Raw genomic sequence first — 16,823 nt, 5'->3', positions numbered from 1 at the left:
ATGTGGCAGGGCTTGAAAACGGATAAGGACTACAAAGGGAAACCCGTCCACGAGCTGCCCAGTCATGCGAGCCTAGCAGGTGGGCTAAATGCTTTTTTGCTCACTTCGAGGCGAGCAACACTGAAGCATGCATGAGAGCACCAGCTGTTCCGGACAACTGTGTGATCACGCTGTCCGTAGAAAATGTGAGCAAGACCTTTAAACCGGTCAACATTCACAAGGCCGCAGGGCCAAACGGATTACCAGGACGCGTATTGTTGGGGAATAATCAGAATTGGTTGGTAACATAGGTAATTTCCATAACAGTATTCAGAGCATGCTCGGACCAGTGTCTTCACTGACATTTTCAACCTCTCCCTGACCGAGTCTGTAATACCAACATTTTCAAGCAGACCACCATAGTTCATGTGCCCAAGGAAGCAAAGGTAACCTGCCTAAATGACTAACGCCCAGTAGCACACACGTCATATAGTGCTTTGAAAGGCTGGTCATGGCTCACATCAACAATTTCATCCAGGAAACCCTAGACCCACTCCAATTTAAAAGGTACACCTAGGTACACCTACATGAGAATGCTGTTTATGAATAAAGCTCATCGCTCAACACCATAGAGCCCTCAAAGCTCATCACTAAGCTAAGGACAGTGGGATTAAACACCTCCCTCTGCAACTGGATCCTAGAATTCCCGATGGGCCGCCGCCAGATGGTAAGGTTAGCTAACAACACATCTGGCACGCTGATCCTCAACACGGGGGCCCCTCAGGGGTGTGTGCTTAGTCCCCTGTTGGAGTCGCCAAGCACGACTCCAACACCATCATTAAGTTTGCAGATGACACAACACTGGTAGGCCTGATTACCGACAATGAAGAGACAGCCTATAGGGAGGAGGTCAGAGATCTGGCATTGTTGTGTCAGGAGAAAAACCTCTCCCTTAACGTAGGCAAGACAAATGAGATGATCACGGATTACAGGAAAATAAAGACTGAACACGCACCCCATTCACATCGACGGGGCTGTAGTGGAGCGGGTCGAAAGTTTCAAGTTCCTTGATGTCCACATCACCAACAAACTATCATAGTCCAAACACACCAAGAAAGTAATGAAAAGGGCCCGACAATGCCTTTTAACCCTCAGGAGACTTAAAATATTTGGCATGAGTCCCCAGAACCTCCAAAAGTTCTGTAGTTGCACCATCTAGAGCATCCTGACCAGTTGCATTATCTCATGGTATTGCAAATGCTCGGCATCTGACTGTAAGCCACTGCAGAGGGTAGTGCGTACAGCCCAAGTACATCACTGGGACAAAGCTTCCTGCTATCCAGGACCTATATACTAGGCGGTGTCAGAGGAAGGCCCAAAAAATTGCCAAAGACTCCAGTCACCCAAGTCATAGACTTTTCTCTCTGCTACCGCACTGTAAGAGGTACTAGGGTGCCAAGTTTAGGTCCAAATGTCACCTTAACAGCTTCTAGCCCCAAGCCATTTGACTGCTGAACAATTAATCAAATGGCCACCCGGACTATTTGCATTGACATTCCCACCCCTTTGTTTTTACACTGCAGCTACTCGCTATGCATAGTCCCTTTACCCCTACCTACATTTACAAATGACCTCGACTAACCTGTATCCCCGCACAATGACTCGGTACCGGTATGGAGTTAATGTAGCCTCATTATTGTTATTTTATGATGTTACTTTTTTTCTTTTTCTTTTTTAGTTCATATAGTAAATATTTTTTCTTAACTCTATTTTCTTAAAACTTCCTTGTTGGTTAAGGGCTTGTAAGGGAGCATTTCACGGTAAGGTCTAAACCTTCGGCGCGTGTGACAAATACATTTGATTTGAAATTGCATCTTGATGACATCACACATTTCTGTAGAGTGCGGGGGCTTCCTAACCTTGACCCTATCACAGTATTATTAGCCTTATCCCACACACTCAAGGATAACACAACCTCTGCTGTGGCCTGTCTGTCACCAGCCTCCATGACTTCTATAACCGGCATGACTTCAGCTCTCCCTTTCATCATTCCACCACCCCGGGGTCCTCCCCTTCTGGCGCTCAGTGGTGCTACATTTCCCTTACGGTTTTCCTCTCTTCTCCTCCTTCCCTTCTATCTCCCCCATACCCTGATTGCATGCTGAGGCTGCTGTCTTCACTAAGTCGTCTGTCCAACCCATTAGCGACGTGACGTCTGCAAAAAGCCCTTTTTTACATACAATCGTGGATTTGTTTTCCCGAAGTCTAGAACTGAACAGTACATGAGGTCACCAATCCCATATTCCTACTCATTGATTAATGAATAACTTTAAGACTGCAGGACATGATTGATTTACATTTATTCTTATTTTTTAATATATATTTTTTACCAATTAATATTTTTTATGCACATTGTACTCAGTTTGTATTGACTGCTATATTCCCATTGCAACACAGTGTTGGATTCAACGTAGTCTGGCTGTCTAAAAGAAACAGCTCCTTAGCTAACATCATACACTTTATCAAATCATACAATACTGTATGAGGCACTACAACACTACTTTCTTCTGTTCAGATGTACCCTTATTCTCAGTGCTGTTCTCTGTTTAGGATGAACACTGCTCAGCGCCACCTCAACCCGTTAAGTTCTGGAAGAAAGGCCCAAGCACGATGCTGTTATATACTGAACAAAAATATAAATGCAACAAGTAACACTTTCATAAGATTTTACTGAGTTTACAGCTCATAGAAGAAAATCAGTCAATTAAAATGAATTCATTAGGCCCTAATGACTGGAAAGGGGCACAGCCATGGGTGGACCTGGGAGGGCATACTCTAGGCCCACCCAGTTGGGGGACAGTCCCAGCTTATCAGAATGATTATTTTCCTCCACAAAATGGCTTTATTACAGACAGAAATACTCCTCAACACCCCTCCCCCCCACCTCCCTCAGACATTCCCACAGGTGAAGAAGCCTGGACTGGCGTGGTTACAGTTGGTCTGCAGTTGTGAGGCCGGTAGGACGTACTGACAAATTCTATAAAACGACGGCATAGTTGAGAAATTAACATAACATTTTCTGCCGATAGCTCTGGTGGACATGCCAATTGCAAAAATATGAGACATCTGTAGCATTGTGTTGTGTGACAAAACTGCACATTTTAGAGTTGCCTTTTATTGTCTTCAGCACAAGGTGCCCCTGTGCAGTGATCATGCTTTTGATCAGCTTCTTGCTATGCCACACCTGTCAGGTGGCTGGATTATCTTGGAGAAGGAGAAATGCTCACTAACAGGGATGTAAAGAAACTTGTGCATAACATTTCAGAGAAAATAAGCTTTTTGCGTGTATGGAAAATTTCTGGGATCTTTTATTTCAGCTCATGAAACATGGAACCAACCCTTTACATGTTGGGTTCATATTTTTCTTCAGTATATATTGCATCACCATTAACTGCTCACTGTTTCTCTACAGTAGCTTGCACTGTAGGCCACACTGTTGTCAGTTCTTGATAATTATAAGTCTATGGTCACTTGATTAACAGCTTCCTGAACAGTCTCCTTCACTTTGCAGACAAAACAAATTCACTGGGACCTTTTATCACGTCTCACTTACACCTGCCGTCTCCTTAACTTTCATCACTGAGTGTTCCCTCCTTTCCCTCTTTTCTTCTCCCTGCTTAAACTGGTGGTGGTGGTACACTTCCATATCACACCGCCACTTCTTTGTTGACATGTTTTTCTAGATCTACCTATCAAACACACTAGCAACTCTAAACCGATCTCTCAATTCTTCACACTTTCTAAGCGAAGGTGCCTATCTAACTGGCAGTAGTAAACCAAGATACCCACAACCAATCAAAAAGGAAGTACTAAATAAGGCTGTTGTCTAAAGGAAAGTGTGAAGGAGGGGGTTCTTGCTTGCCAGCCTATTGGCCCGTGGAGTAATTTACTTCCATAAACAGAAAGATTGGATTTCCTTGGCCATTGGGGAATGCAATATATACCATCTTATAATTCCATCTGCTGCTGTAGCCACTAGCCAGTCTCACCTATCCCTCTGCCAAAATCTGTCGCTCTCTTCTTCCTACTTAGCTCTTAGGTAAGAACTGCTATTCTTTCAGCCTGCTCTGCTGGTGAATTGGTTGGATCTATTCATTTAGTCGTTTTCTGTTTCCTAGTTTTAAATCCGTTGGTGCTGGTTTATGTTAGCTTTATATTGGGGGTTTTGGACTTAATGCATCTGTTTTGTGGTATTGCTTTCTTGAATTCTGTCGGAGTTGTTGTTTCAAGCAGATTTATTGCCCAAATGTTTATGATTACAGCATGTTTTTATTGAAGTACCTTGCAAACATTTGTGAAACAGATATCCAGCACTTTCTACATTACAGTAAGGTGTGTCTCAGTTGTTCTCGACTTAGATGCTGTTTATGGGGGCAGTTTGACATTGCTAATATCAACACCATGTCCATTTCTGAGGTAAAGAGGTAAACAAGAGTTAATCCAACCAATATTGCGGAGATATAGGTGGGCTATGTTCATACAGTCACCTGCCTTGATATGCAGTCCGACAAAGTGTTGAAACATGACACCTTTAATTGATGGATAATACCCCCAGTGTTTATCTTGGTGTCAACACAAACTATTTTGATTTAACTAATACTTTAAAAAGATGAAGACTCGGGCTGGAGTATCTCAAACTTGAGGATGGTTATGTTGATGGTGGGGATGGGAAGGCATGTACCATGGTAAAGCAGCTACCTCAGGTTGATGAATTGGGTTCGCATAACAAAGAAGATCATAGATTATACTATGTTATCACAGAGGTGATATCAGTTAAGACTTTTGTCCTGCCATTGCAATGTGATACAGTGATTGTCAGCTTTCTAAACATGTCTTTGTGTGCTGAATGAAGTCACTGCATTTGTATATCAGTGTTTAATCAAGTGTGAAGTTAACTTCAAGCATTGAAGGCTGCATGTTGATATTCCATGGTTTTATGTATATGCAATGATACCAACACTCATGTCACAGAAATATTTTTTTATCACATGCGTTGATACGTTTTAGTATGCAATATCCTCAAATAATGTCTTTCTAAAGATGTGTACATATCCAAAGTACGACAAGAAGAGTTCCCTTTTGGTCAGGAGTGTAACGCCTGCTTCCAAATCACACCCTCAAACACGTAGATCCCCTGAACGCAGCTCACTTTCCAGCACACACTCTCAAATACCTGGATCCCCTGAACGCAGCTCACTCTCCAGATCCCAATCACCGGAATTCTAATCACCTGTTCACACACCTAAATAGTATCACACACTATTTAGTTCAGTTCTTTGCACCCCGTCACTGTGAGGTATTGTTTGTTTTGTGACATATGTCGTTCAGCGCTCTGGGTTGCCCATGATGCACATCTCCCGTGTATGATAGTTTTTGCCTGCCTGATTTTTTGCCTATTCCCCGCCTGTACTTTAGCTGGATATCCTGTTCTCTACCCATTGCCTGATCTCCCGGACTACTTTACTAGCCTTTTCCCTGCCTGTACTGTTGCCCTTTTGGACCCCCTGTGTATGACATTCTGCCTGTTCCTGGACCCAGCTACCTGCATCCTCCTGTGGTCCTTTGCAAAAAACATTTGCTGTGCACTGTGCTTGAAACCAGCACTCTGTCTTCCCTTGTGTTCATTACAAGGAGAACACAGATCTACTTTTTATGTCTATTTTGAGGAATTAGAAGAAAAAAAAATCACTGATATCAATGTCACCGATGATGACCATCTTTGAAATCGGTTTCCTTTTCAAACTTACCCAGCTGATAAGCCTCTTTTACTGAGGATAGTCACTGTCCATGGCACCATCTGCCAAAGAAGAAGAGCCAAAGGCACATCTAATCATTTACGAAAGCACTGGGATTATCAAATTCACAATATATGTTTATAGGATATTTAGGTTTAGCAGATTTATCCCTTTTATTGTGGTATTTGACATCAGTTCTGACCACAGGTGTTTAAACGCCAACTCAAAGTAGTTATGCAAGTCTTGAAGCACTGGAGTGGTCTCATTGGTCTGTTGCAGGCAGGGGAACCTTTATGTCAAATGGTGTGGAACATCTCAGCCAACCCATGGATGTTCTAGAGGGTAAGGTGGGCATCAACAGAGGTGGTATCTGGTTGTTGATATCTCAGCCTTCCATTACGGCACTTCTCATGGATAACAGCTGGTTCTCATATATTTAGCCTAATTTAGACCCTGCTGCTTTTTTCCAGGGCCAAATGGCCCTCACTTGCATTAGTAGGCTATAGTGTTTCCCCTTAGCAGATCACTTATGGCAGAATCCAGTGTATAGGGACATTCCTAGGTGACTCAACTTGGCACGACTACTGCACAATCCTCCTTAAGAGATTCCGGGAGAGGTTAATTGGTACATCTGTTTAGGTTAGGTGAACACAGTCGTGTAATTATTTTTGGGATGTGGAATGGAAAACACAAAACAATTTGATAGTTTGATACTCATTAGAATATGTGAAAGGTTAAGACCTTTAACCATTGTAGGTACATCACATAAGTTGACATAATGGTGAATTGTAATTCTTATTTTTTTCCACTGTAAAACAAAACCAGGTAGTTTATAACAAAAGGTTGCCAAGGAAATCTAAAACTAATTCATGATACAAACAAGATTTGAAATGTCCCACTTTCAAGTACAAAAATGTGAAACATTTCTGCAGCAATGGGAAAAAAACGGGTAATTTCTCATTGGCTGTAATGTACTAAATGAGTTGGAAATGTATATGAAATAATTTGTGGTGGGCACCAATATCAATAATTCAATATAATATTGGTATCAATATGAAATGGGTATATCGTAATAAAATAAAATGTTATTTGTCACATACGCTGAATAAAACAGGTGTTGTCCTTACAGTGAAATGCTTACTTACAAGCCCAGAACCAACAATGCAGGTTTAAGAAAAATAAGTGTTGAGAAAGTATTTACTAAACAAACTGAAGTAAACAAATAAATACAAATAAGAATGAAGAAATTAGAAAAACAACAATTAAAGAGCGACAATAAAGTAACATTAGCTAGGCTACATACAGGGGGTACCAGTACAGAGTCAATGTGCGGGGGCACAGGTTAGTCAAGGTAATTGAGGTAATACAGTGGGGCAAAAAAGTATTTAGTCAGCCACCAATTGTGCAAGTTCTCCCACTTAAAAAGATGAGGCCTGTAATGTTCATCATAGGTACACTTCAACTATGGCAGACAAAATAAGAAAAAAAATCCAGAAAATCACATTGTAGGATTTTTTTAATGAATTTATTTGCAAACAAAATATATGTCCGTATACCCAGTCACTACAACAATACAGGTGTTTAGTAAGGAAACCACTTAGGGATTTCACCATGAGGCCATGATGATAGATCAACAACATTGCAGTGAAGAGAAGGAAGCCTGTACATAATAGAAATATTCCAAAACCTGTTTGCAACAAGGCACTTCAAAGTAATAATGATTACAAAGTGTTATGTTTGGGGCAAATCCAATACAACACATTACTGAGTACCACTCTCCATATTTTCAAGCATAGTGATGGCTGCATCATGTTATGGATGTGCTTGTAATCATTAAGGACTGTGGGGTTTTTCAGGATTAAAAAAAAAACAGAATGGAGCTAAGCACAGGAAAAATCCTATAGGAAAACCTGGTTCAGTGTGTTTTCCATCAGACACTGGGAGAGGAATTCACCTTTCAGCAGGACAAATTACAGTCTTGACGTAAATCTCCTTGAAAATCTATGGCAAGACCTGAAAATGGTTGTCTAGCAAAGATCAACAACCAATTTGACAGAGCTTGAAACATATTGAAAAGAATAATAAGCAAATGTTGCACAATCCAGGTGTGAAAAGCTCTTACAGACTGACCCAGAAAGACTCAAAGCTGTAATCACTGCCAAAGGTGCTTCTACAAAGTATTGACTCAGGGGTGTGAATACTTACAGTACCTACTCATTCAAGAGATTTTCAATTTTGTAAACTATTTTCTACATTGTAGAAGAATAGCGAAGACATCACCACTGTGAAATAACACACATGGAATCATGTAGTAACCAAAACAGTGTTAAACAAATCAAAATATATGTTACCTTTGAGATTCTTCAAAGCAGCCACCATTTGCCTTGATGACAGCTTTGCATACTCTTGGCATTCTCTCATCCAGCTTCATGAGGAATGCTTTTCCAACAGTCTTGAAGGAGTTCCCACATATGCTGAGCACTTGTTGGCTGCTTTTCCTTCACTCTGCGGTTCAACTAATCCCAAACCATCTCAATTGGTTTGAGGTCAGGTGATTGTGGAGGCCAGGTCATCTGATGCAGCACCATCACTCTTGTTCTTGGTCAAATAGCCCTTACACAGCCTGGAGGTGTGTTTTGGATTATTGTCCTGTGGAAAAACAAATAATAGTCCCACTAAGCGTAAACCAGGTGGGATGGCATATCGCTGCAGAATTCCATGCTGGTTATATATGCCTTGAATTCTAAATAAATCACTGACAGTGTCACCAGCAAAGCACCCACCTCCTCCTCCATGCTTCACGGTGGGAACCACACATGCGGAGATCATCCATATTGATGTCCTTTAGTATTGGTTTCTTTACAGCAGTTCGATCATGAAGGCCTGATTCACGCAGTCTCCTCTGAACAGTTGATGTTGAGATGAGTCTGTTTACTTAAACTCTGTGAAAAATGTTTTTGGGCTGCAATTTCTGAGGCTGGTAATTCTAATGAACGTATCCTCTGGGTCTTCCTTTCCTGTGGTGGTCCTCCAGTTGAAGAAACTTTCGAAGCCACTTTAAAAAAATGTCGAAGTTCTTGAAATGTTCCATATTGTCTGACCTTCATGCCTTAAAGTAATGTTGGACTGTTTCTCTTTGCTTATTTGAGCTGTTTTTGCCACAATGTGGACTTTTATCAAATCGGGCTATCTTCTGTATACCACCACCAACCTTGTCACAACACAACTGATTGGCTCAAACACGTTAAGAAGGAAAGAAATTCCACAAATTAACTTTCAGCCATGAACACCTGAATTCCAGGTGACTTAAATAAAGGTTAAATAAAAATAAAATAAAAAAGACTACATCATGAAGCTGGTTGAGAGAATGGCAAGAGTGTGCAAAAGGCAAGCGGTGGCTACTTTGAAGATTCTCAAATATAAAATATATTTTGATTTATTTAACACTTTTCTGGTAACTACATGATTCCATATGTGTTATGTCATAGTTTTGGTGTCTGAATTAGTATTCTACAATGTAGAACATAGTAAAAACATAGAAAAACCCTTGAATGACTAGATGTGTCCATACTTTTGACTGGAACTGTATGTAAATGAGATATTTCTGTATTTCATTTTCAATACATTTGCAAACATTTCTAAAAGCATGTTTTCACTTTGTCATATATTTTTTTTAAATACAAGCTAGCTACACTTGCTACACTAGCTAGCTGGCTGCTAGTGTAGTTTGAAAACAACAATCAAAACAAGTAATCCATAGTAGCTATAACACTCGCATACATATTTTTAACAATATAGCAAACACAACATATCACTTTATTTAGCAAAATATGGTTATCTCTTACCTTTTCAGCCATCCGGTATTGAATCCCTTAGCTAGCTAGCAAGTAAACTCTCTCCACTTTGTGAAAGTAAATACAAGGTTCACTCTTGACACTAACACAAAGTTATTTCCATTCCTTACGTCCACAAAGTAAAAGTAAATGTGAAAGATGTGTAAAAGTCTGGGTAACAAGTTTTAAATGGTAATGAGATTTCTGTCACGACTTCTGCCGAAGTCATTGCCTCTCCTTGTTCGGGCGGTGCTCGGCGTTCGACGTCACCGGTCTTCTAGCCATCATTGATCCATTTTTCATTTTCCATTGGTTTTGTCTTGTCTTCCCACATACCTGTTTTCAATCCCATTCATTACCTGTTGTGTATTTAACCCTCTGTTTACCCTCATGTCTTTGTCAGAGATTGTTTATTGTCAGTGTAGTGTTTTTGTTGTATAGGTGCGCGATGGGTCTTTGTACCCATATTTGTTTATGTTCCTTTTCCTGTTTAGTGTTATGGAGCATGTTACCAGGACATTATTAAAAGACTCCATTTTACACTCCGTTTGACTCTCCTGCGCCTGACTTCCCTGCCACCTATACACATATGCCTGACAATTGCAGACAAATTGTCACGTCCTGACCTTAGTTCCTTTTTTATGTCTCTATTTTAGTTTGGTCAGGGCGTGAGTTGGGGTGGGCATTCTGTGTTTTGGTTCTGTGTGTTATATTTCTAGGTGTTTGGCCTGATATGGTTCCCAATTAGAGGCAGCTGTCAATCATTGTCTCTGATTGAGAACCATACTTAGGCATCCTGTTTTCCCACTATGGTTTGTGGGTAGTTGTTTTCCGTTTCAGTGGTTGCACCATACGGGACTGTTTCGGTTTTCGTGTATTCGCTTGTTCTTTTGTATTTAGTGTTCAGTTTTTTTAAAGGAAATATGAACACGTACCACGCTGCATCTTGGTCCTCACCTTCTTCCACCACAGACAGCCGCTACACAAATGGGCAGTCCAGTTCTCACTCTGTTCACCTGCCAACAGCTAGCAGTGAAGGAGATGGTGTCATGGTGGTTCCATTGATCATCCTTGAATTTTTTTCTACAACTTGATTGGAGTCCACCTGTGGTAAAGTCAATTGAATGGACATTATTTGATAAGGCACACACCTGTCTATATAAGGTCCCACAGTTGACAGTCCACATCAGAGCAAAAACCAAACCATGAAGTCGACGGAATTGTCCATAGAGCTCCGTGACAGGATTGTGTGGAGGCACAGATCTGGGGAAGGGTACCAAAAAATGTCTGCAGCAGTGAAGGTCCCCATGAACACAGTTGCCTCCATCATTCTTAAATTGAAGAAGTTTGGAACCACCAAGACTGAGATGGCCGGCCAGCCAAACTGAGCAATCGTGGGAGAAGGGCCTTGGTCAGGGAGGTGACCACGAACCTGATGGTCACTTTGAACGAGCTCCAGAGTTCCTCTGTTGAGATGGAAGAACAGTCCAGAAGGACAACTATCTCTGCAGCACTCCACTAATCAGGCCTTTATGGTAGTGGTCAGACGGAAGCCACTCCTCAGCAAAAGGTACATGAAAGCCCGCTTGGAGTTTGCCAAAAGGTACCTAAAGGACTCTCAGACCAGGATAAACAAGATTCTCCGGTCTGATGAAACCAAGATTGAACTCTTTGGCCTGAATGCCAAGCGTCACGACTGGAGGAAACTCGACACCATCCCTATGGTGAAGCATGGTGGTGGCAGCATCATGCTGTGGGGATGTTTTTCATCAGCAGGGACTGGGAGACTAGTCAGGATTGAGGGAAAGATGAACGGAGCAAAGTACAGAGAGATCCTTGATGAAAACTTGCTCCATAGTGCTCCGGACCTCAGACTGGGGCGAAGGTTCACCTTCCAACAGGACAACAACCAAGACTATGCAAAAGTGGCTTAGGGAGTGGCCCAGCCCGGACTTGAACCCGTTTGAACATTTCTGGAGAGATCTAAAAATAGTTGCGCAGTGACGCTTCCCAGACGACCTGACAGAGCTTGAGAGGCTCTACAGAGATGAATGGGAGGAAGTCCCCAAATACAAGTGTGCCAAGCTTGTAGAATCATACCCAAGAAGACTTAAAGACTGTAATCGCTGCCAAAGGTGCTTGAACAAAGTACTGAGTAAAGGGTCTGGATACTTATTTAAATGTGATATTTCAGTTTAAATTTCTTATGAATTTGCATAATACTCTTAACCTGTTTTTGCTTTGTCATTGAGGTATGTGTAGATTGAAAAAACTAAATAATCAATTTTAAAATAAGGATGTAACCTAACAAAATGTGGAAAATCAAGGGGGCTGAATACTTTCCAAAGGCACTGTAAATCAATAAAAAATGTCCATATCAGTGCCCATCACTATGAATAATTGAGCTCTCTTTTTTCACAGGGTGTGAAATTAAAGAAACGCCAAGATGTCAGAGTGAGTAACTTAGAACCAACATTGATTATGATCAAAAATTTATTATGACGTAAATGACCCAGTCCAAGTTTTCCCTTAACCTTTAATTTTTTTAAATCAAACAATATATTGTACCTCCACAGGAAAAAGATGTCTTCGAGTCGGAGACATTACCTGAAGGTAAACATTTTCAAATATCTGATGTTAATCGTTGTTTCATGATTATTTTTTTACTGCAGTTGCAACCATGGGAACATGCTTTGAGTTGGGGGTGCTGGTGGGGGGGGGAGTGAAAAAAACTCCTTTATCAATTAATTACATTTTGAATTTATAGTAAATTGCAAATACAGTTGAGGTGTTTTTTGGGTCTGAAAAAAAGGCCTTTTATAAAATAATTCCATGCAATTCTACGTCATTTACATGACATTGCCAGAATATTTTTTATTATGTTTTTTATTTATTTTAATACTCTGACCGTGATAAACTGAGAGTAATAACAACGACCTGGTCTTAAATTCAAACAATAGCTCTGGCCAATGAAGAGACTCTAGAATATGAATATGAAGCCTCGGCTACTCACCGGTGATGTTTGATGCGCTCGTGCCTATAGCCTGACAGTGGCAACCAACCATAGAAATATAATCCGTAGATAGCAGTTCCCATTCAAGTCAGGACTGACAGCCATTGCTAGCTCACCCATGAGTTTAACCGTCAAATTTCCAGGGTTAGAGGTTCCAAAACCCTTCGATGGATTATATGTTTATGGCCACAACGTAATAATCTGTTCCATATTAGGTGTGCAGTGCTGCCCAAATTGCGGCCTTCCCGACTGTAAATGCTTGTGATAGAACTTAATCCACAGTTATTTTTAGAAGCTTTTGATCTTCTGTGGCTAAATTATGCTCTCTGGTGTAGTATTTTATTCATGTCTGTACAGACAGGAGTAATAAAAATTTAAATTTAAATTAAAAAAACTATACAATTTTGCCCAAATTATTTCAATGAATCAGGGAGTGATGCAGCACCTCCAGCACCCCTGCTTCTTTTCGGCTATGTCAGCAACCATAAATACAAGGGTTATACTGGAGAACAGATGAAAGCCTGTTTACAAAAAAGTCTACTTGATTCCGGTCGGGCTAGACTTTTCATAAGTGTAACCTGCATGCTTTTCATTGTCTCCAGAGCTTGATGCTCTCCATTGCTAAAGGCTTACTGGAAGAAGAGGCAAAGGAGAACGAGCAGGAGAGAATAAGATGGATGGAAGAGAACTGCCCTCCCCTGTCCCTACCAAGGGGGACTCAACAGTTAATGGTAAACCAAACAACTAATCTAATAATTACATTATATTCCTCAAGCAACGGGGGTGGCCGATGCCATCACATCAGACAAACTCCTTGAATGCCTTACTCATTGAAGTTTGCAGTTGTGTCAAGAAAATATACTTGAAATATTGTTTTCAACAGGAAATATTCAAAAATATCTGGAGTGAATCTTTAATGTGGTATTTCACTCCACAATCAAAGTTTGGTCTAACCCTAAATATATTTGGAGTGGGGTGTGGATGGATGTGCCTTTGTATAAAGATGATTACAAGATTTGTTGCTGTATTCAAATGTGTTGAATAATGTTTTCATAATAATATTAGTAGTTGTATTATCATTATGATGATGATGCTGATTATTATTTTTATTATTAATGTCTGCTATTTGTTGATATCACCTCAGGAGTTCTTGAAAGAGTTACACCATAAGATTGACGTGATAGATGAGGAGAGATATGATCTGGAGAACAAAGTGAACAAATCCACCAAGGAGGTATATCGAAATTCACTTTCCCTCACACCTCCTAAAACTTGAAATCCATTCCATCAGTAGAAAAAATGTGTTGACAGTTGTTGTTCTCTTCTTCCATTGACCAGATTGAAGATTTGAACATTAAAGTTATTGACTTGAAGGGCAAGTTCAAGAAGCCAACTTTGAGGAAAGTGCGATGTCTGCTGATGCTATGCTCCAGGCTCTGCTGGGCTCCAAGCACAAGGTGTCCATGGATCTGAGAGCCAACCTGAAACAAGTAAAGAAGGAGGTGAAAGAAGAGGTGTGTAACTGTTCAATAACACAACAGTATATTGTAGAGTTGTCTCATCGACTAACTTTGTTCCGGTGCACTTATTCTGAGTCACTGATCATTTAGACAAATCACAATTTCGGAAGTCTTTCGAATTTCAGAAGGAGAGGGGACATTTGGACCATAGACTTGCCGAATTTTGTCTGAGAGTTACCGTTTAGAGGGGTGGAGACTTAACTTGTCTCATTAGCACATTTGCAAACATGTGTCCCCCCCCCCCCCCCCAAGGCTGATTGATTTTATATAGAGTTGCCCCAAACCACTAGGATATATTAGTGAGATATATTTTTATCCCCCTAATGTAAGTAGGATTGGGGGAAGGGTCAAGGGTCATCTACAGTAGATCTGTGGTTAGGGACAACTTCTACTGCAAGTCTTAAAATTGGCCATAGAACTGCTGCCAAACAACTTCTGCTGGAACGATTATGTGACAAACAAGCCGCCTTATTTGCCTTTACCACTCTATCTCAAGGTTTCATGGACACCATTTAGTGAATTCTAAACCCTGAACCTTTGACTATGTTGCTATTGCAGGATAAGGAACTGCGTAATGTTGGAGACTGGCGTCAGAACATTGAAGACAAGTCTGGCATGGATGGCAGGAAGAAGATGTTTGAGTCCGAGAGTTAAATTAGTCCACATAGATCCCGATAAGCCAAAGTTATTTGTTCGACCGAATGGGAAAACATTTGTGTGAGCAACTTTCATTGGTTGATGCTAGAAATGGCTGATAAGCAACACATAGCTCAGAGTTTGTCATATTTATCACGAGGTACAATTTGCACCAGCGTATGTTTCTGTAAAACAAAAGTACAAATCAATTTTATTAGTGGAACAGAAAAGTATGAATACATTTTTTTCAGATTGCCAAAGATAATCAAAAGATACACGTCAAATAACATTATTTTACACGTCAAAAAACACAAGTCTATTATAGAATGTTGTGTGCACTGAATTTGCATGCACAATCCATTGAAGTCAAGCGCCACCACTATGGTCAGTAGCACTGTCAAAGCTGTAAAAAAAAATAAAAATGCAAACAGGCACACACCGGACACGATTGTGATTAGAATACCGCGTTTGTAATAAGCCAAAGTTATTTGTTCGACCGACTGGGACAACGTTTGTGTGATCATATTTCATGGCTGATGCAAGTAATGGAGCATTGGGACAGAAACTTATTAATAAATGCTTTTCAGTTGGCCACAATTTCATGTCCCTGTGTGATCAAGTCTATGTTTTGTTTATGACTTGTCTATGTCTTCTCTACACTCTTAAGCATGCGGGGTTAAAAACAACCCAATTTGATTATTTGGTAACCCAGTGCTGGGTGAATGTAGAACAGAACACACGTTGGGTTATTTTGATCCAGCCAGTTGGGTTACGTGAATAACCCAACATGTTGGGTTGTTAGGATTTCCCAAACAAGGGTTCATTTAACCATCAGTTGGGTATTATTTACTTTCATGCCGGGTTGACCTAGCAGCTGGGTCTTTTATATTAATCCTCAGGTTATTTTCAGGAGGCGTGGCTTAGTAGAGGCATGGCTTTCAGACCTTATTGGCCACCCGTGAGAGTACATGTAATTCCTGTTCATCATGTCAAGTTTACATACTGCACATAACATTTTTCTTTGTGTGCATTTGACACATTCTCCAATAATATTAAAACTCTGCAAACAGGCACACACACCGGACACGATGTGTTTACAATACCGCGTTTGGCTTATTAAGCAAAGTTATTTCTCTGAATGGGAAAACGTTTGAGTGAGCATTTGACCTAAGATCAGGATCAAACTATCAGGATAAAAAATGTTAGCTAGTTAGTCCAACATTCTCTCCAACCAGAAGGTTCCTGACATGCAACCATCCCAGAGGCAGAGAAGAAAGGATGGTGATCCTGTTGCTTTGAGAGTCCCTGCTGCTTCTGCCTGCCAGCCAGCCACATCCCAAGCAGTTGCACCTGATTCATCCTAGCTAGTCAAAATACAGAATAATATTGCATTGTGTCAACATTGATGACAGTTTAGAAACTGGAGGTAGGCCGTCTCCCTCCTACATTGACTTTAGTTTTCATTATGACAAAGTCAATCACAAATATCTTTAATGTTATTAGAAACTTCTGGGGGTAGCTAGCTAGCAAGCTTTAGCTTGGTACTTAGCTACTGTAGCTAGAACCAATGCAACCAGCCTGAAAACAATGACCAGATAAACTGCAATCATTTTCCAAATTCTAGCAATTATTTAGATGGCAATAAGTTCTAGCTAGGCAGCCACTTTTTGTCCTACTATTGAAAATAACAAAATAAACAAGCTAGCCAGCTAGCCAGGCCTCTTGCTCCAAGCTAATATTTATAAGCAGCTACATTCAGTAGCTATCTTCATCTGGCTAGTGTGGCTTGACCGACCGGGTCCAACCGTCATCAACCAAATACGGAAACTGTTTTATAAATTAAGGGTTTTTTAGATGACGACACCTAGCTAGTGAAACAGATGATGTAATTTTGATTTGTTTTTGGGGAGGAACATTGTTTGCGTCCATCAGCTAGTTAACTTTTTTTCTGACCAGCACTGTCCTACAGCCTGAGTAGGTGTGTGTCCAGGGTTGCCAGGTCTAGGAAAAAAATAATAGCCTTTTTTCCATAACTTTATTGAACCAA

The 16,823-nt window shown here is 40.6% G+C and overlaps 1 pseudogene; it reads left to right on the top strand.

Annotated features, from left to right (window-relative positions):
- Window positions 1-3,980: 3,980 nt before the first annotated feature.
- Window positions 3,981-15,373, top strand: LOC135538872 (troponin I, fast skeletal muscle-like; annotated as a pseudogene).
- The last annotated feature ends 1,450 nt before the right edge of the window (window positions 15,374-16,823 follow it).

The sequence above is a fragment of the Oncorhynchus masou genome, unplaced genomic scaffold (genome assembly GCF_036934945.1).
Source record: "Oncorhynchus masou masou isolate Uvic2021 unplaced genomic scaffold, UVic_Omas_1.1 unplaced_scaffold_189___fragment_2___debris, whole genome shotgun sequence".
NCBI classification, from domain to species: Eukaryota; Metazoa; Chordata; class Actinopteri; order Salmoniformes; family Salmonidae; genus Oncorhynchus; species Oncorhynchus masou.
This window is presented reverse-complemented; position numbering and strand designations above follow the sequence as displayed.